The sequence below is a fragment of the Gracilinanus agilis genome, chromosome 3, assembly GCF_016433145.1.
Source record: "Gracilinanus agilis isolate LMUSP501 chromosome 3, AgileGrace, whole genome shotgun sequence".
Lineage (NCBI taxonomy): Eukaryota > Metazoa > Chordata > Mammalia > Didelphimorphia > Didelphidae > Gracilinanus > Gracilinanus agilis.
In genome coordinates, this window is record NC_058132.1 from 217374333 (window position 1) to 217395064 (window position 20732).

The following is a 20732-nucleotide window of genomic DNA, read 5'->3' on the forward strand; positions in this document are numbered from 1 at the left end:
GTGTCCAATCACAACAGATGCTTTTCTTAGGACTGTCCAGGAGGCAGTCAGTAAATTCTGATTTGTCACTCACTCTGGCACATGTGAGTTACAAACCACCCAACTTGTGAGTTAAATGGAGATGTTTTCACCTTTGGTGATTAAATCTAAAGATGGGCAGGGTAGATTTAATATCATTATCACACCACTGTTCTCTTCTTTTTTCCTCCCTTTAAATTTTCCCCTTTTCATTCTTTGCAGACTTTTAGGGGCAACTGTTTAGAAGGGTTGATGTAATAAACATTTGAGAAATAGCTCCACTCTGTAGCATCTTTTCTCTCACAGTTGTGAGCAATGGATTTAAGTATAAGTTAAGATTAAATACATTTGTTAGGAATTTGTATTCAAAGTCCAAATTAGGGTAAATTTATCTGAATTCATTGGAGACAGTCATGGGGAAGATGGTGTGATAGAGCCACCATTGTATTACACAAATGTGGTGTTGGCATTGTCATCAAGCAAGGTGTTGGTATTTGGAGGGAAAGAGAAACAGTCTTGAGTTGCAGGTGCTGGAAACAAGGGATAGCTGTAACATATCATCATGCTGGAATTTCACAAGATAAGAAATAGTTTTCTATAATAATAAATTACATGTTTTAGTATCTCAAATTTAATGGCTTACTGATGGCTTTCACTAATAGTGTGACTTTAATATTCTGATCAGAAATACAAACTAGTATTTGTATGATAAAAAGTTTCATTTAATGTAACAAACAAATTTGAATTTTTAAAAAAGACTTCATTAGCAATGATTTTTAAAAAAATCACCTGAGCTTCTACTATGTGATTGATACTATGTTACATGCTAGGAAGACAAAAAACAATGTGAAATAGTTTCTGCCTTCAAGGACTTTGCATTCCATTGGGGAAAACATTATAATTTACTGTACATGAGATATAAGAAGAAAAAGTATTTAACAGGATATACTTTATTTTTTTTTACTTTTCACATTTTATTTACCTTTTAAGACTAACTTTAATCTCAGAGTCACACATCCATACACCTATTTCCTTTGTTTTTTTCACTTAAACTTAAATTCATGGTTTATCAGAACAAAGACTGTAAACAAATATTTACCATGTTTGTTACATGTAACACACAGGAGCTGCTTTAAAACATAAATCCATCTCCCTCTCTTACTCCCTCCTCCCTTTTTATAAATATAGGTATCAAAAAATTCCTGAACATACTTTTTGTTACTACTAGTAGTTGGTACCCACACCTCTTCAAAAATTAAACAAAATTAGCAACAGTATTTATTGTACTTGCTACTTTAAACAATTTACATTGCAGCCCTTTCACTAAACAAGATGGATCAAGCATGCCATTTATAATTTTTCTTCTTGAGAAATTAGATTTCTGAAACATACATTACTCCACAGCAATCTGATACTTCTTACCATGCTTTCATCTTGTAAAATTCCATTTGGAGTACTCTAGGTTTATGCTTAAATGATAGTGCCTTGTTAAGAGGGGAAAAATTGTGCTGCATTTTTCTTTCCATTGTGCCTGAAAACATAATGGGTGTACATATATTAAATATATTCTTACAAATGTCTAGATCATGTATACCAGCTGGAATTCTTATAATATGTGGGTTCTGCATTGTGAGATTTAATCAAGACATTAATTATGAGTAGAAGGTTGTTGGTTTAGATAAGTTTGAGATTTGTAAAAATCAATTGCTGTAGGTTTGACCTTCTGGAGGTTGTGGAAGCTTCATGTTTTCTTTGGATATCATTAGACACCTTAGCTCTTGAAGTACAACTTTAATGCTATAAGAATTTTGCCATTTTGCCAACACTGGTATGCTCTATGCATCCACCATTCCATTGGAATTATTTATCCCATTCATATTACTTTTTGTTACAAATCTAACTGTTGGAGGTACTTCTGCGTATTTAGGTCCACACTCTACTTTCAGACTATATATTCTGTTTTCATAGTTTGTCCTTGGTGGCCCAATAATCATGGCTGTCCAACTTGTAAGTGTCATATCTTCATTGTCTTCAAGTCCCCAGCTAACTGTACCATCACCTACTCCCTTTTGGCCTTCTTCAAGTTCTTCCAACAAGTGAAAATTACATGGAACTTTAACTCCTGTGGAGACCGCCATCTTCTCCAGCAACCCCCAGAATATACTTTAAACCAGTGATTTCAAGTGTAGTTCAGGAACTCCTAGCAGTTCTTGTGTCCCTTTTGGTGGGTCCTAAAAGGTAAAAACTATTTAAAAAATAATACTAATTTTAATAATAATAAAATTTTAATACAATAAATATTAATAGATATTCATGGGTGTGCTGGCAGATATTTAACAATAGGTTCTTTGTTGGGGAATGAATGTGTGACACACTTTAAACTTAATCTGAATTAACATTTTTCCATCATTTTCTTAAAGTCTAATCAACAAAACAATAAAGTAAACTTTAATTTATTATTTCTTAGGTATAAATGCTCACACTGAAAATTTTAACAATTGATTCACTGGTTGCTCTTGCACAATCCTAGATATCAATCAACATAAGTTAAAGCTCTTTGTGGCCCTTGATTAATTTTTAAGAGTGTAATGGGGTCTTGCGATCTAAAAGTTTGAGAACTGCTGCTTGAGAATATAACTTTTTATCCTTATCCAGAAACATACTAGAATGATCAATAGTGTTAGCATCGACTTTAAATACAAAGAACAATGACATAGTCTTCAAATCATAGAATATCACTATTTCTTATTAAAAGACCTAAAGCTGAGAAGTACCTCAATGTGAAACAGTGGTTTCCATAATTGGTGAGTAGAATAATTTCTAAGCAATCCAAAAGTTATTTATAAGTAATCAGCGTAAACTACTGTGATTTCTGCCAACTAGGGGAAGCAATATAGTGTATTGGTAAGAATATTCATCTATGATGTGAAAGCCCTGAATTTTAAGTCCTGATTCTGAAACTCACTAGCTATAATGACCCACAGAAAGTCACTTTCATATGATTCATTTTTCTTTTGTCTGTAAAATAGACAACAGAGTTGCGATGGGGAAGAAGTGCTTAAGGCTTTATATAATATGAATTGGTAACATTAATAATGATGAGATAATAATAATTGGTATTATTATTACTTCCTAGTTTCATAAAGGTAATCTAACTCATCTCTTCTAATTTTAAATATCATATTATTCAGCAAATATTTATTAATACTGCTGTCTATGAAATACTTCAGATAAATGAAAAGATTAAAATCATCCTTTCCCCTAAATAGTTTGCAGTTGTAATTTGAAGGCTACCAAAAAATACAAGCCATCTATAGGAGTCTAGAAATTTTGCTTTTGTTTTTATGTTTGCCACAACTAGACACAAATTTTAGAACAACCTTCCAACTTTTTAGGGTTACGCTAGAGTGATTTTGTGTTAAGGCTTATCTTGTAATATTTTAATAGCCATGTGATTTAAAAAGCTTAATTTATTTTTTCACTCTACTTATTTAATATCTTATTAGAAAAAAAGGCTTAAACTAAAGAGTGGAAGCTACCTTTCTATGGACACTGTACAAAGAGTAATTTAATGTTCCATTTACCCAGTTTCCAGACACACACAATTCTTTCATGCCTTGTCCTATCAATGGAAGACATACATAGATATCCAGTGAGATTAGGATCAAACTAAGAGGGAACATGAAATCAAGGAATAAACTGCATCTCAAAATTGCCTTGAGGGTTATAAAGCAAAAACTCTGCTTTCAACTCTACTTGTTCTCTGTGGTCACTTGTCTCATTCATTTATTTCTGTTACTCTTGACTTCATGGGAATTTTGTGATATTCTTCTCTGGAGTCCTTTGTCTTTAGAGAAACTAATTAAAGAAACATTTTCATTTGCATTATTCGATGTAGCTCTTTCCAGGAAGTTTCCATAAATTAACATTCTTCTATCACACTAGTCTTCCAAGTCACAAATCCTCTAGAATACTTTAGTATGAGACCCGTAGCTTGTTAATAATGCCTCATTTTCAGCTCTGGCTGATTTCTGGGAAACTGCTGGCCTCCTGATAGGAGGTAAGTGTCAGTTTCCTGCCTTCCCAGCACTCCTTCAACTTTATTTATTATAGCTTGGGATCCATTTCCAGGCTATTAATAAACTGAAATCCATTTTTTCATGACCCCTGACAGTTTAATAAATTAGAGACTATTGACTAGATTCACTCTTGATCCTTTTAGATGCAGAAATTATTAGGATGCAAATTATATGGCCTTTTAAAATAATTTGTCTATAATCAATAGAATTAAAAAAATCAAAACAGACACAGTTCAGTCCTTTAATGAAACCATGATTTCTTTGGTATGGTTACTCTTTCCACCTGTGTAGCTAACAAACAATACACCCAAACTTTTTATAGATAATCCCCATCCATGTCTCTGAAAGTTCTTCATAGTGAATTCACCAAGTTTGCTGGGGATCTTCCCTGGATTCGTTGAATATTTTAAAAATGTTGTAGTATTCAAATGATAAATTTTCCTTCACCACATCATTGGCCCTCTTCCTTTCCAGATCACATATTTGCCCATCTTCACTGGAAATAAGTCAACATCATTGTTATCGTCTACTTAGGCTGGCCATATGTTTTTTAGTTGCATATTGTGCCACCTATAATTGTAAAGATATAGTGATATTCTGTGATTTGAAGACCATCTCATATTCTCCTTGGATACAGGAGGCGTTAAAAAGGCAGGTATTTGGGTCAGTGAGCAGCTTGAAATCTTTGTAGGAGTTACCGATTTTCCCAAGTCAAACTACCTTCATCCTCCCCTCCTACTGAATTCTAGGCCAAGTGCCTGGGGAGAGGGGAGACAGGCAGAGAAAGACAAAGAGAGAGAGAGTGAAGCAGTGAGAGAGAAAAACACACATCTACACCGATGGACTAAGATATATCTAGATACTTATGTTGAGTGACAAAGTCAGGATTCAAATAGACCTTGACAGTCTAGAAGACTGGGCTCGGTCAGTGAGAAATTTAATAAGAAAGAAGGTAAAGTCTTAAGACTCTACTTTTTAAAAAAATCTCCTTCGTAAGATTAGGCATAGCTACATCTAGTGATTTTAGCGAGTGACAAGTTCCATGTTAACTGTGTGATTTAGCAACCCAAAAAGCTAATGTGTATTAAATGAGTTCAGTTGTCCAAGATTAAGAAGTGGATGGTCCCAGTGTACTTTGGGCATACCATTTCTAGAAACTTTACATTCAGTTTCTGAGTATCAGAATATGGGAAGAGCATTAATAAACTTGAAGGATCCCAAAGGATAGTGAGCAGGATGGTTCTATTATGACCTAAGTGGATTAGGGGGAAGAACTGGGGATGTCTGTCTCGGGGAAGAGAAGACTCAGGGGGTCCCAACAGCTGTCCTCAAGCGATGACTGTTTATCTGGCATGTTGTAGGGATTCTTGTTCAGGCAGGAGTTGAACTGTGTTATTTATGGAGGATGCCCCTTCTAACCTCGAGATTCTGTGATTCTGGAGACTCTGTAAATGATCATCAATCTATTCGCCACAAGCTGGGAAATATTTGTTCTTTACCACCTTTGTCTCTCTCCTTTAGTCAGCTTGGTCAGGCTCTTTCAGGAAATATTTTAATCTTCCTAGAGACCCATTCAAAATTACCATGATATCCACCACAAATAGAAGCCTGTAATGGTTAGCAGTCAGGGAAGGGAAAGTAGGAAGCATTTCCATAGGATTTTTTTTTTATATATCAGGTACTTTGCTGAGTGCTTTATAAATATCATCTCATTTGATCTTTATTTTATTCCCATTTTACAATTGTGGAAATTGAGATAGAGGAATTTAAAAAAAAAAACTCCTACCTTCTGTCTTGGAGCCAAGGCAGAAGAGTGGTAAGGGCTAGGCAATGGGGATTAAGTGACTTGCCCAGGGCCACACAGCTGGGAAGTGTCTGAGGTCAGATTTGAACCTAGGACCTCCCATCTCTAGGCCTGGCTCTCAATCCACTGAGCCCCCCAGATGCCCCTGAGATAGAGGTTTTGATCTCACCATCTGTGGAAGCTCTCTTTTCTCTTTAGACTTTACATGACATGATATTGGTAAACACCTTTGAATAATATCTGGATCCTTGTTTTATTACTCGCCTTATATTTATGCTCAGAAAACACATCTTTCTCCTTGATTTCATCTCCCATAGAATGTTGTTTCAATCAATCAACAATTAACAAGCACCTGAATAGAGTCTGCTAGGTGCCAGATACTGTTAAGGGCTAAAATTATAAAGACAAATATGAAAAAAGCCCTTGCCCTCAAGCTGCTTATATCTAGTCATCTTAAAAAACATATATGCCTCTAAGAATGCACTAAATAAGCAATTTTGTGGGGAAGCGGCACCTGGGTGTCTCTTGGATACCTCTTGGGTAAAATAACCTCAAGTAGAAGGTGGCATTTGAGTTAGACTTTGAATGCAACTTGGAATTCCAAGAACCTAAGATGAGGAGGAAATTCATTTAAGGCACTGGAGATAGCCTATGAAATGATATGGAAAAAGGAGGTAGGGATGGTATGTATGTCAAATTGCAAGACGATCACTTTTGCTTGGTATGCAGAGTGTGTGTGAATGGTGAGAGTGTGTTGGTAGAATCCATGTGGTCAGAGGCTAAGAACCACTAGAGTTTATTGTGAATGGTCAGACTCTGGCAGCTGGGTGGGAGATAGATTGGGGAAGGAAGAGATTTGAGACAGGAGGACTAATTAGGAGCTGTTGTGATAATCTGAGGTTATTACAAGAGGTCATGAGGGCCATTACTAGGGAACTCACTACCTAAGTGGAGCAAGAAGAATGAACTCAAGAGACAATTAAAAGACCTGCCAATGGATTAAGGGAGAATGAGAAGTCAAAGATCACTTTTATATTTGACTTGGAGCTAGAAGGTAACTAGAGATCATCTAGTCTAATTCTTTCTTTTTATAGATGAGGAAACTGAGAAACAACAAGATTAGGTGACTTTACCAAGGCCACAGAAATATTAACAACAGAGTAAAGACTTGGAATCCAAAATTATTCCCACTACAAAATCCCATCATTTAAGTCTACGTGGTTCTTTACTTGATCAAATAGAGCTTTCTTTGGGGAATCAACAAACATAAGACACAGGAATCTTATGTTCAATGGCCCTATCAGTGAATTTTGTTTACATGAAGATGTGATGCTGTAGAAAACTGTTTACAAATATTACTTCTTTCCTTTTAACATATTCATCAAGAAATGAGAAAGCAGAGGGCAGCTGGGTGGCTCAGTGGATTGAGAGCCAGGCCTAGACATGAGAGGTCTTGGGTTGAAATTTTACTTCAGACACATCCTACTCTATGACCCTGGGCAAGTCACTTAACCCCTGTTACATAGCCCTTACCACTCTTCTGTCTTGAAACCAATATGCAGTTTTGATTCTAAGACAGAAGAGGTTTAAAAAAAATAGAAAGCAAAAAATATGGATTAGTAGTAACTTATACCTTTTCTTGGTTATCTTATTTTGGTGATCACCATCTGTGATCTTTTTTATGTTTCTGAGATTTTTCTGTTCTGTGATATATTATGAAGATAGATTTCTTGAGTGCATTTATAACACATATTTCTTCTGTATATAAATATTTTGTCAGTTACCCTTCCCAAATTCAGTATTGGAGTACTATTGTCAGTTTCTCACATCCTGAGGTAGTGAGTATAGATCAAATATGATGGTCACACTATCATCTCTGATGAAAATGGATCTCTATAAAAATAGTGGAAGATTATTTTATCATTTCTATTTGTTGTCATTTGCAGATATTTCATTAAGATCTAACTCAGTGGTTCCCAAACTTTTTTAGCCCCCCGCCCCTTTTCCAGAATAATATTACTTAGCCCCTTGCAAATTAATTTTTTAAAAATTTTAATAGCAATTAATAGGAAAGATAAATGTACCTTTGGCCATCACCACCCCCCTGGATTGCTGCAGCACCCACCAGGGGGTGGTGGTGCCCACTTTGGGAATCACTGATCTAACTGAATCTTATGCTAAACTCTGAGAAAGCTTGTTTTCTCTTAATTTTTTTTTGCTCATTTCAAAGGTATATTTCTCATGATATTCTTTTTCTTTGATAATATTTTGCAAATGAACATTTACTCTAAATTTGATGGTTCTTATGCTGCCATCTCTCTCCTCTTCTCAAAGAGTGTTTGCTTACTGATGTTGTATTTATGTTCCTTTGGTCTCCTTCTGTTGATTATATTGAATCAGTTAAACTTCTCAAAAATGCTAATAGAGTCAATATCTTGATTTTTGCTCATTTCCCATTTAAAAAATTAACATCTTGTTTAGACTGGTTGGTTTAGAACTAAATAATCACAGAAATATCATTTTATTTTTATCCTTCTAATTAGATCAACTAAGTAAAAACTTAACTTTCCTTTTAAAATGATTGTATTGATTAAGAGGCATTTCATGTATACTGAAAAAATGGTCAATTTCAGTTTTTTTAGTGCTATTTAACCCTTACCATGTCAAATATCCTCTGACTCTCTCCTTAAAATAAGTATTTATGGCATATGAGTGTGTGGTTTCTGAGTAGTCCATAAACATTTGGCCTCTTATTTTTCTTGATCCTGAGTCAATCTTTTAATCAAAATAATTAAAAATCAAAATTTATGTTGATTTATTTTGAAGGATATTATAAAAAAACTTCTTATAATTTCTCTTTTCATTTTTTTGCAAGCAGATGTTGGCACATATAGCTATAATTATTTAAAGGTGATGTGTTTCCTTATACTCATTTTGAGGCAGGAAGACTTATACTGACTGTGATCCCGAACAATTTACTTTTAACTTCTCAGTGCCCTGGGCAGCTCTCTAAGAGAATAAGTTGGGGAGCATATGCCAGTTTGCATTTGTAGAGGGAATTGTCTTTTGGGGAGTTCCCTAACCAACTGAAATCATAAAACTAGTCCAAAAACAACATTTTTATTTTTGGTCTGGATCTGTGAAGAAATTGGCTTAAAGTCTTCCTGGTAAAGGAAATTCCTTCTATGAGTGCAAATTAGTCACTATTTTTCAACTAAAATCTCAGAGAGTTGCCTGGGGTGCTCAAAGGTTAAATGACTTGTTCCAGGTCACTGGAACATGGGTTAACAATATGTGTCAGAGGTGGAACCCTGAACTCACCTTCATCTCAATCTGAGATCCTCCCTTCCATTAACTACACCGCTTCTCTTAATGCTTTTTAAAAAACAACTGAGCCTATAGAAATGAGGGGTTCTCACAAGCTGCCTAGGTTTGGCATTCTGCAAGTGTTGATTGTGGGGGAAATGTTTATTTACTCTTTTTAATGGTTAATTTTGCAGTGATCACATAATTATGTGAGAAAATGTCTTGTCCTTCAAAAATCCAACTTGCATTATTATTAACCCAGTCTTGAATTGAGGGACTTAATTGAAATCAGCCAAAGCAGGGTGCTATCACTAGAAGTCTTAAGTATAAAAAGGGCATTTTAGAAAAAATAAATAGAAGGAAATCAGCTCCCATGATCAGCTCTGAAAGGGAGAGTTCTTTTATTAGAGAGAACCGTAGAAGGAAGATTTCACTTCAGGAGGAAAATTGTTTAGAGCTATTCCAAAGAAAGGATAGGGTGCTGCTATTCTAAAACCAAAGAAAGAAATATATTTCACTTTCTTTTTACTTTGTACATAAAATAGAAGAGCAATATGAAGATAGAATTGCCAGTGAGACTTCTTAAAAATAGTTATGAATAGAGAATGAGCTCAGAGTAAAATTATTATGAGTCAAATAGGAATAATGTTTTCTTGGTTCCATATTTCATGTTGTATAATTCATTGTTGATCAAATGACATCTACAGAAGTTACCCTTCAAGATTTTATTATAGCATAGAGGTAACTCTGGGTTCTTGAAGGCTCTGCCATCTGAGGATAGGTCAAATCAAAATAGAAAATTTTGACTATAGACCCAATGATAGATTCTGTGCCTATCTGTGTCCAGACTGTCTAATTTTGGAGAGGCTTGGGAATGCTTTTTTTTTTTTTTTTGGCCATAGCACCTCTCAAAGAGCATCTATTAGAGGTTGTTCCATTAGTCCCCTTAACAAGAAAATCATGAATCCTTAACATATAAGTCAATGAACAAGTTTTTATTTTTTCTTCAGTTGACATTTATTAAGCATTTACTTTGTATAAAGTTTTAGGTATTGGGAGTTACAAAGATAATCAATACACGGTCCTTACCCTAAACTATTTCATAATATAATAGCAGAAATAAAACATATAAATAAGTGTAACATGAAATAGAATATAGCAAACGCCATAAAAGAAGTATAAATAAAATGCTATAATATTTGAAAGGAGGGAGAGACTTCTAGTGAGTAGGTAGAAGGATCATGGAAGACTTCAGAGAGGAGGCAGAAGTTAAGTTAGACTTTGTCAGATGCCATAGAATTTCCCTAGATGAAAATCGGGTTGTGGAAAAAGGGTGTTCCAGTTATAGGAAACTGCATGAAAAAAAAGGCACAGAAGTGGGAAGACTTGGATCATATTTAGTGAATAATCTTTATAATAATTCACATAGATATAGTGCTTAAACTTTACCAGTTACTCTTGGAACATATGGGAATGACAGGTAGGTTGATTTGGCTGTAGCATGGAGGCTAGGAAGATAGATGTGGGCTAAATTATGGAGGGTCCTAGGTGCCAAGCTAAATAATCTAAATTTGGTTAGGTTATGGGGAGCTACTGCAGACATTTAAGGAACAGGATAACAAGATTACAGCAGTGTTTTTGTGAAGATTATTTGTTAATTAGAACAGGTGTTCTTGTCCTTTTTTTATGTCATGGGCCACTTTCGCAATCTAGTAAAGCTTCTGGACACTTTCTCAAAATGATATTTTTATATAAATAAAACAAAATGCATATGGCTACCAAGAAAATCATTTCTATTGAAAAACATATATTGAAATATTTTCAAAATCAAATTGATGGACTTCAGGTGAAGACCCCTTGGTAGAGGATACATTGTGTTATAGGCAAAGATAAGTTAGGACATGAAGATAGAGAGGAAATAGTAATGCACACACTGCAGGACCCATGAGCTTTGCTGGAAGAGATGGACATTCTAGATTGGAATGCAGAAAGAGTTGTTGTGAAGAAGAGTGAACTGCCAAGGCTGGAAGAGGGAGCTGATTTTTTTGCAGCAGGGATCTCACTACTGTCTGTTACCTGAAACCCTTTGGAGATGTTGGGTGTTAACATCAAGCAAGGGTCTAGGTTGAGGAAAATCACTGCTCTTGGGTAGACCAAGTGCAAAGAGCCTATCTCCCTAGTACTGTGGATTTAATAGCTGACCAAGGATTTGTTCCAGTACCTACACCATCAAGGATTCAACTTGGATCAGTATCTACTGTGGTGTGAGAAGACCCTTGTCTCCAGAAGCCTTTTAGCAGCCACCTCAGTCTATCTGTCTGTGCCAGCCACTCAGTCTATCTGTCTGTGCCATATCTAGAGAGAAGTTAGCCAAACCCCATTCTGAACTGACAGTTGCCTTGGCTCTCATTCTTAGATTAGTCGAAACCTCTCCCACAATCCTTCCCTTTCTTTGTCATCATTAAACTATGTTTTATAACTTCCTTTTGTTCCTTATCCACAACCCAGAGGGCCCACTATAGTTTAATAGGAATCCCTGGCTGGTCAAAGGAGGCAGTTGGGGGGGGGGGTGCGGTTAACTGCCATTCCCAACCCTGTCACTACTCACTCCTGGCTCTGTCCTGTGTTTGTGGCAGTGAGTGTGGTTTCCCATTTGTATTTGTGACAAGAAGTTATCCCTCTTCACCACAATCATTCCCCATTCATCCCTTTCACCCACTACTGCCCCCTGTGTGTTTACCCACTATAATTGGAAAGTGGAGGAAATGAAAGACTACTCAAATAGTCTAGGTGGAAAATAACGGACATCTGAACTACAGTGTGTGGCAGTGGTAATCATAGCATCAGAAAGAGTTGAAAGGATTTCAGAGATCACCTAGTTCATTCCCTTTTTGTAGATGAGGAAACTGAGGGGTGGGCAGGTTAAATCAGTCAACAAACATTTATTATGTGCCAAGTTCTCTGCTCAGTAGAGAGAATTTAAAGCAAGGCAAGAACATGGTTCCTGTCTTCAGAGTTCATATTCTAATGGAGGAGGCCACCTGATAACAACTATATGATTTATATATAATATCTAATATATTTATATGTATTATTTATTTATATGTTTGCATGTTTACATGTTTATATGTTTATAAATAAGAGTAAAGTATATATGTGTGCGTAGATATATGTGTGTTCAGCTCAAGATTTGAGCTGAAAAACCAAGGAAGCCCAGAGATAGACATAAGCACAGCCACCGAAAAGGGACAATCATGAAATAATGTCTAGTGTGAGGAATGGCAAGGAGGATGGTGTAGCTGGATCAGAGAGCATATGGGCAGGGATAAAAGTGATAGAAGACGGGAGAGCCTGGAGGGGGTCAATAGGTGAAGGGCTTTAAAAGTCAAACAGAGGATTTTGTATTTGTTCCTGGAAGCCATAGGGAACCACTGGTGCTTATTGATTAGGAGGGTGACATGATTGGACATGTGCTTTAGGAAAATCATTTTGGTGGCTAAATGGAGGATGGAGTGGATGGGGAGAGACTTGAGGCAGGCAGACCTACCAGCAGGCTATTGTAGTAGTCTGGGTGCAAGGTGATAGGGTCTGCTTCAGGGTGAGGAAGTTAGCAACATTGGATATATGGGATGGTGAGAATGAGGAGTTCAAGATGATATTGAATTTGTGAGCTTGGGAGACTGGGAAGACGATGGTGCCCTAGAGAGAAAGTAATAATGATCAGAGGTTAGGTTTGGGTTCAGATCCTCCTTCTTGAGAGCTATTACTCTTTACTGGACAGAGCCAGGTGGCTAGGAGGTTCAGTTGACTAGACTTAGTAAATACAGAGCTTTGGCGACAAGGAGGATAATAGTGTCATTTTTTAAAGAGAGAAATTAGAAGGAGGAATGTATTTCAGGGCAAAGACAATGAATAAAGTTTTACATGTTAAATTTTAGGTGTTGATGGGACTTCATTCTTTTGACCCAGATCTATGATTTATCTGGTTTAGAAATCTCCCAATATGGAAACTATTTACACCAATGTAGATCTTCAACATGTTTGTGACTTTCTGTATGTGTTCCTAATCTATATCAGTGGAGGGAGTTTTCATTCTAGAATTTCCCTAGCCAAAAGAAAAAGAAAAGCAAAGACATTAATTAAAATGTCACCAACTCCATAAATTGTTTTATCATAGGTTTGAAATCAATAGACACATTAATTATTTGCTATGTGCCAGCCACTGTGCTGAGTGCTGGGGATATAAAAAGAGACAAAAGACGTTTCCTGCCTTCACAGAGCTTTAAATCTAATGGGGGATTTTAATGAGGTACTTTTAACAAGAATCTCATAAACATGCAAAGAAACATCTTTTTTTTTTTTAAACCCATACCTTCTGTTTTAGAGTTGTTACCAATTCGAAGGCAGAAGAGCACTAAAGAATAGGCAAGGGGGATTTAGTGACTCACTGGGGTGTGTCTGGGATCATATTTGAAAACAGGACCCTCTGTCTGTAGGCCTGACTTTAGACTCCTGGCTGCCCCTGAAAACAAATCTTTTTAAAGCAAGCCGTATACAGGATAAATAGGAAATAATTAGTAGAGGAAAAACACTAGAATTAAAAGGTTTGGGAAAGACTTCCTATAAGAGATAGGATTGCAGTTGGGAAGCCAGGGAAATCAGTTGACCCAGTAGAGGAAGAAGAGCCTTCCAAGGCATAGCAAGCCCCAGTGAGGGACAGCCAGAGAAAATGCCCAGAGCACTGAAAGATTTAAGAGCAGATCTTCAGGGGGAAGTAAGCACAGGCCTTTTTTCCCCCTTTATGATATTAGTTTCTCTGTAAACTGTGAAGTAGTATAAAAAACAAGTAGCTATCTATATTGTTTCCAATTCTGTGACCAACTTTATTTAAACAGAAAATGGAAATAACCTTTTCATATATGATTTTTTGAAATTCCTTAAACTCATTTTCACTTGGAGTTATTTTTGCGAAAGGAGCCTGGTATTCTGAACATTCTTTTTACCCAATGGTTGATTTAATGCATATATTAAAATTCCAAGTGGGGCAGGTCACTTAGGAATTTGAGATCACAGTAATTTAATACTCGAAGCTCTGGCTGAAATTTTTTAGTCTAAAAGTAACTTTTACACGACCCTTCTGCCCTGTGGTTATTTACTGTTTCCGCTTCCAGATGTATCCTGAGGTTTATATTCTATCCCTCAGAGGTGCCCTTATGAGGGATGACGCTTGCCTTTTCCTATATCCTGTGACATGGAATTGAATCTGTATAGTTGGCTACAAGGTCATTCTTTTGGGCAACACCATCTCATAGATGGAAACTTCCTTTTAACAAGTACCTCATAAATCTTCACTTTAAATGATTTGAAATCAGTATAAACACAGAGCCAGTCTTGGTTGGAGTAAGGAAGAAATGGATGTAAGTCTCCTCTCTCTCTATCTCTCTCTCTCTCCTCTCCCCACCCCTCTCTCTCTTTTCCTTCCTCTCTTTCCCTTCCTTCCTCTACTTTCCTTTTTCTCTTCCTCTCCCTAGTTATCTCTTTCTCTTCCTTCCATCTCCCTATCTTGACTCTCTTCCTGTCTCACTTTCCATCCTCATTTTACCTTCCCTCACATCAGCCCCTTCCCCGGTGGGGTTGTATGACCCTGGATAAGAAACTTAACACTTCAACATGCCAGGGTCCTATACAACCCTCTTAAGACTGTAATTACAGATCTACATTGGTAAAGGGAGTTTCTTTTTTGGGATTTGTCTAAGCCAATGAAATCACAGATCCAGATAACCAATGCCTCCCTTCCTGCCCAAAGATATGGACAGATATGAAACAGTGGCATTTGGAAAGCTGGATTGAATTTTCTTGGGAGGATATAATACTTTAGTGGAGAGATGCCACCTTTTCATCATCTTTTTGAATTTTTAGTTCTACAAGAAGCTAATTTCTTGAGCATATGTTAAATGTCTTATTTTATTTTGTTTATGTCACAACTGAGTTCTTAATGTGTTAAATAACCACTGACATTTTCTATTTCATGCAGCTGCTTTTTTATGCATTAATTTTTTTCATGAAAGATTACAATTTTTAAAACAAAAGCTTTTGTGTATTAGATTCAGGAACTGGTGCTTAATCGTCAAGCAAGTGTAAAGGCAGAATCCAAAATTCTGAAAAATAGGAGTTTTTAATAGAAATACAGATTCTTAAATATAGCCTAGTAGGGGAGGGCTCAGATTGAATGGCGCCGTTACAGTTTGTTCCAGGAAAGGCGTTTTGGATTAGAGCCATCTCCTTTTACAAAGATGTCCTCTGGTTAGTTTTATCTGTTCGACTTAACCTTTTCCAGGATGATTGCTGACATACAAATGCACAGTTAGCTAAAAGAAATTTGCATAATTGTGGAACTTTAAAATTAATTGGAGACAAGTCAATTCTGTGTTGTCTGTGGGTTTTTATTTGTATTCTAATAAAAAATACTTTACTGAAATTAGACCTTCCAATTTTGGTTAGTCATTTAGGGAATTCTTCTTTGCTCATCATTTAGCATAAGCAGCTGCCTATAAGATGCTCTGCATTGAATTTAAATCTGACCAATCCTCCCATGCATTAAAAAACACAATATAGGACTGTTATGGACATCAAATGAGATGGTACATATGAACGAATTTTGTAAATTATATAAATTGAAGCTATTATGACTTCTCTTATTACCTCTCCAAAAGCTTTTGTGGTATAATGGAAAGAGAGCTGGCCTTGAAATCAGAGAGAACTAGGCCCCAATTTTGCCTGTGATATATTGGTATTGTGACTCTGGACAAATCATTTAACCTCTTAGTGTTCGAGGCAACTTTCTAAACCTAGAGCGGTAGAAAAATTACTGGGCTGCACTGGTAAAGAGAGTTTTTTCACTGGGAATTTCTCCATACCAATAAAATCACAGGTGCAGCTGCTCTCTAATTTATCCCAAAGCTCAAAGTTTGTTGTTATTGCTGTTGTTGTTCATTTATTTCACTCTCTTCATAACCCCATTCAGGGTCTTCTTGGTAAAGATACTTAGAATGGTTTGCCATTTCCTTCTTCAGTTCATTTTACAGATGAGGAATCTGAGGTTAAGTGATTTGCCCAAAATCAGGCAGATAAATGTCTGAGGCCAAATCTGAGCTTATCAAGATTAGTCTTTCTGACTCCAAGCCTGGCATATCCACTGAGTCACTTACCTGCCAAAAGCTAAGTAGCTATTAATTATTAGTTATCTCATCCCTTCCACTCTTGAAATTACTTCGTGAATTGACTTATCTGTGAACATAGTTCCCAGCAGAATATAATTTGAGGGTAGGAGCTATTTTCTGTTTTGCTGTATTCTAGAACATAGCACAGTACCTACCACCTAATGAATGCCAGATCTCAAACTGTATTATAAAGCATCAAAAGAGCTTGGTACTGACTGAGAAATAGAGTGATGGGTCAATGGAATAGATTGGGTATGCAGTATACAGTAGTAAAAGACTACAGTAATCTAGCATTTGACAAGCTTTGAGAGTGAGAATTCACTATTTGACAAAAGTTTCTGGGGAAACTGGATAGGGTTTGGCAGAAACTAGTTATAGACCAACACTGTTTATCAAGATAAGTTCTTTATCTTGTGGACACATGATTTAGAAATGAAGGGTGATGTTATAAATAAATTAGGAAAGCATGTAATATTTTACTTGTCAGATTTATGGATAAGGGAACAATTTATGACCAGAAAAAAGATAGAGAACATTGCAAGATATAAAATAGAAAATTTTGATTATGTCAAATTTTGGTTTTGCACAAACAAAATCAATACAGCCAAAGCAGGAAAATGGAAAAAATTTCCAGCAAGTTTCTGTGACAAAGTCCTGTTTTCTCAAATATATGGAGAATGGGAAGCAAACTTATAAGAAAATGAGTCATTTCTCAATTGATAAATGGCCAAAGGATTTGAACAGGTTTTCAGAAGAAATCAAAGTTATCTATAATCTTACGAAAAAATGCTCTAAATCACTAGTGCCAACTGGGACTAGACCCCTAGGTCTACTGATTTTTCAGTGCCCGGTGAATTCTTTGTCATTTAAATGATTAGGTGAGAAAGCTACTCCAAATGTGGTTACCTTTTTTAAAACTCCTAAACACACACACACACACACACACACACACACACACACACACACACACACCGGAAAATAAGACATACTTATTTTCTCTTGGAAACAGATCTTTAAATCTCTTTGGCTTTGTTGAAGTAATAAGCATGTTAGCTTTCACTTGATCCTTTGTCTTTCATCCAAGTCCTCAGGGGGAGCTGCTATTCATTTGTCTATGGAAAATAAAATTAGTTTTTCCTGGCTTTTGGCTGGTGTTCTCTATAGGTAAAGGAAAGGGCATGATGATATTGCTAATGATCAGGTGATTAGATCTGTATTCCCAGGCTCTCTCTCTAGCACCTTTTTATAAACATTTTGTTTAACTTGGAGAGGAAAACAAATAGTTATTCTTGGCACTGTTCATAAAGCAAAAGTTGGACGCAGCAGGGGACGGCTCAGAGGTAATCCTGACCCCAAACAGGAACTGTATAGAGTGTGTCCAGCACTGAACTTTAACACTGTTCAAAATTCAGGTCTTCCTTGCTTGTTATTCAAAGTAAACATTACAGATCTCAACTAGAGTGCAGGAAAAACAGTAAAATAAAATGTTCCTTATATGTGTGTGCCTGAAATACTTGCTTTTATTTTTAGACTGATGTTAGGTTTGCCCTCGCTTTTTACTTTCAAGATAGAAGACTAGATGGTAAAATGGATAGAGGACTAGAACAGAAATGAAGAAGACCCGAGTTCAAATCAGGCCTCAGACACTTAATAGCTATGTGACTTTGGGGAAAGTGTCTGCTTCACCCTCATCTGTAAAATGGACACAATAATGGCACTTACCATTGTTGTGAGGACTAAATGAGAGAATATTTGAAAAGTTCTTTTTACTTCTTAAAGTGCTATATAGGTGCTAGCTAATGAGAGTGGAGCAGTTAGGGGGTGTAGTGAATAGAGTACCGGGTTTGGAGTCAGGAAGTCCTGAATTCAAATTAGACCCTAGATCACTAGCTGTGTGACCTTGGTTGTCACGTAATGCTTTTTTTTTGCCTCAGTTTCCTCATCTGTCAAATGAATTGGAGAAATGGCAAACCACTCCGGTATCTTTGGGAAACCCCAAATAGGGTCATAAAGACTTGGAGAAAGCTGAACAACAACAACAATAATAAGACTAATAATGATAATTTTATTCTTCTAGTTGATGAATTTCATAAAAAGACCCAACATTGCCAAAAGCGTCTAGAGGAGGGAAAGGGAAGCTTAGGAAAAGGTGTTGTTTTAAGGACATATTGTTAACTTTGAGGAGTGACATTAAAGAGAATGGCTGAGCCCTTCTCATTTTTTGTTCAGTGAAAGAGGCAGAAGGCAAACAAAATGGTCCACGGTTTAAATCAGTGGTTCCCAAACTTTTTTGGCCTACCGCCCCCTTTCCAGAAAAAATATTCCTTAGCGCCCCCTGTCACATACTATCACTGCCCCCTTACAGTTATTCACTGCCCTCAAATGCACCTGTGACCATCACCACTCTCCTGGATCGCTGCAGCACCCACCAGGGGGCGGTGGCACCCACTTTGGGAATCACTGGTTTAAATAGAGGGTAATGGATTTTATGGATCTGTAGAGCTTGATCCTAGTAGATAATACAGTTAGTAAAAATTGGTTCTCCACTTGTGCTATTTTCTCCACATGATTCTGCATATTGGTTATTTTTTTCCTCAGTAAGTCAGCATAATTATGATAGTGGAAACTGTGATTACTGAGAACTGAAAAGGCCTGTTACATGGTGGTACAACTTCTTAGCACAATTTGGATCTGGAATACATATGACCCTCCTAAGCTAAAGGGGTGCAGACTTGTATTAAAATCATCATTCATTTTCCCATTAACTCTAGCAATTTTCCTCCTTTCTATAGAAGAACTCTGTTTTGTTTTTTGAAATTCACATGAGTTTCAAAATATAAGACTTGGAATACAAATTCCTAAATGAGGCAGACAGGTCATCCGCTATATGCAGAATAAATTATTCTGGCTGGTATATAAACACAATGTCAATGAATACTGTCTAACAGAAACTGCAACAGAATTGAACTTGCCTGATTTGTAGTTTGAATAATGCATAAAAATGATGTGTGTAAAGTACAGAACCATAAGGAAAAGTAATGAGCTTTTCAGGGAAAAGTTGAATTCTTTATTCATTCATTTAATTCTAAATTCATTTTTATACTTCATATTCCTCACTAATATCCTGAAAAGTCAATTTAAACTTCAACATATAATTTTGTCCTTCATTGCTATATTTATTTTTTCCATGAGAGAAAAAAAACACTCTTTTAAAATAATATTTTCAGCAAATAAGATAAATATTTTTAAAAAATTCTATGAACCTTAAAGCCCCAAATATCATCTATTATTAATTTACATCCATTAAATTATATCCCTTAATTTATACCCAACTTATAGCCACATTATATTAGCATCCATAAATCAGATTATCACCAAAATATTCTCTTGTCTGCCCATTCATTCATTCAGCAAGCTTTGAAATACAGTTAATTTTACTATTATACGTGTTTTAAAAGCATGCTTTTTTTTCTAATATGATTGACATATTGGGGAACAATTTGAGTATACCAAAAATTTCAAATTCGTTTACGTGTGGTTTCCTTCTCAAGACACAGTGAGAATGCAGAAAACTGTTAACACTTTGCAATCACTCACGAGCTTCAAATCTTCCTCTAATGCCTGTCCAGGCTTCCCTCTGAAGTGCGGCTGTCAACTTTGCCAATCTAGAGCCCCGTGGGTATCAGATCCAGCCATGCAGGTTGAACAACAACCTGAGGCAATGGATGGACCACCATGTACATAGTACTTATGTATTTCTTAAGTTTCTTATAAATTATGTATTAATTTCTTAATTATGTATTTCTTAAGCAGTTAAGAAACTGTGCTACTGTTTTTTACTAGGTTGTTCTCTCGTTTTTTAATGTATCATTGATGAAGTTGTTGAGCCTTGTTCTCCTAACACCATTTTTCCAAAAAGCCCAGGGCTTTTTATTGTACAATTTTGTGTAGCTCGGTGATTTAGGGGAACCCATGTATTAGGCTATAATAGAAGTAAATGGACTGTGCTAGGCATTGGACATACAGAGGTAAAAACAAAAGAGCCCTTACCCTTAAGGCTTACATTCTGTTATGATGTGAACACAGAAAAGTGCCCCATTAAAACACCCTCTAATTATTTATTTAAAACAATATATTTATTAATTAAATTTAGTTTATTATTAAAATTAGTTATTAACAATATGATAATATAATAAAACTAATATTAGTTATTAATATTATTAATTAAACTTATTTATTTAAAATATAAAATATGTATAAGATGAATAAAATTATTAAGTGATTGTGTCTTGAAAGCAAAGCTTC

At 36.0% G+C, this 20732-nt stretch overlaps 1 protein-coding gene and 1 pseudogene across 1 annotated transcript in view; one reads left to right on the forward strand and one right to left on the reverse strand.

The window, feature by feature from the left end:
* The window catches only part of HECW2 (HECT, C2 and WW domain containing E3 ubiquitin protein ligase 2), a 289847-nt gene that overhangs the window by 65037 nt on the left and 204078 nt on the right, over positions 1 to 20732 (forward strand). The gene's annotated exons all lie outside the window — the stretch shown is intronic.
* On the reverse strand, positions 1719 to 2159 carry LOC123242146 (annotated as a pseudogene).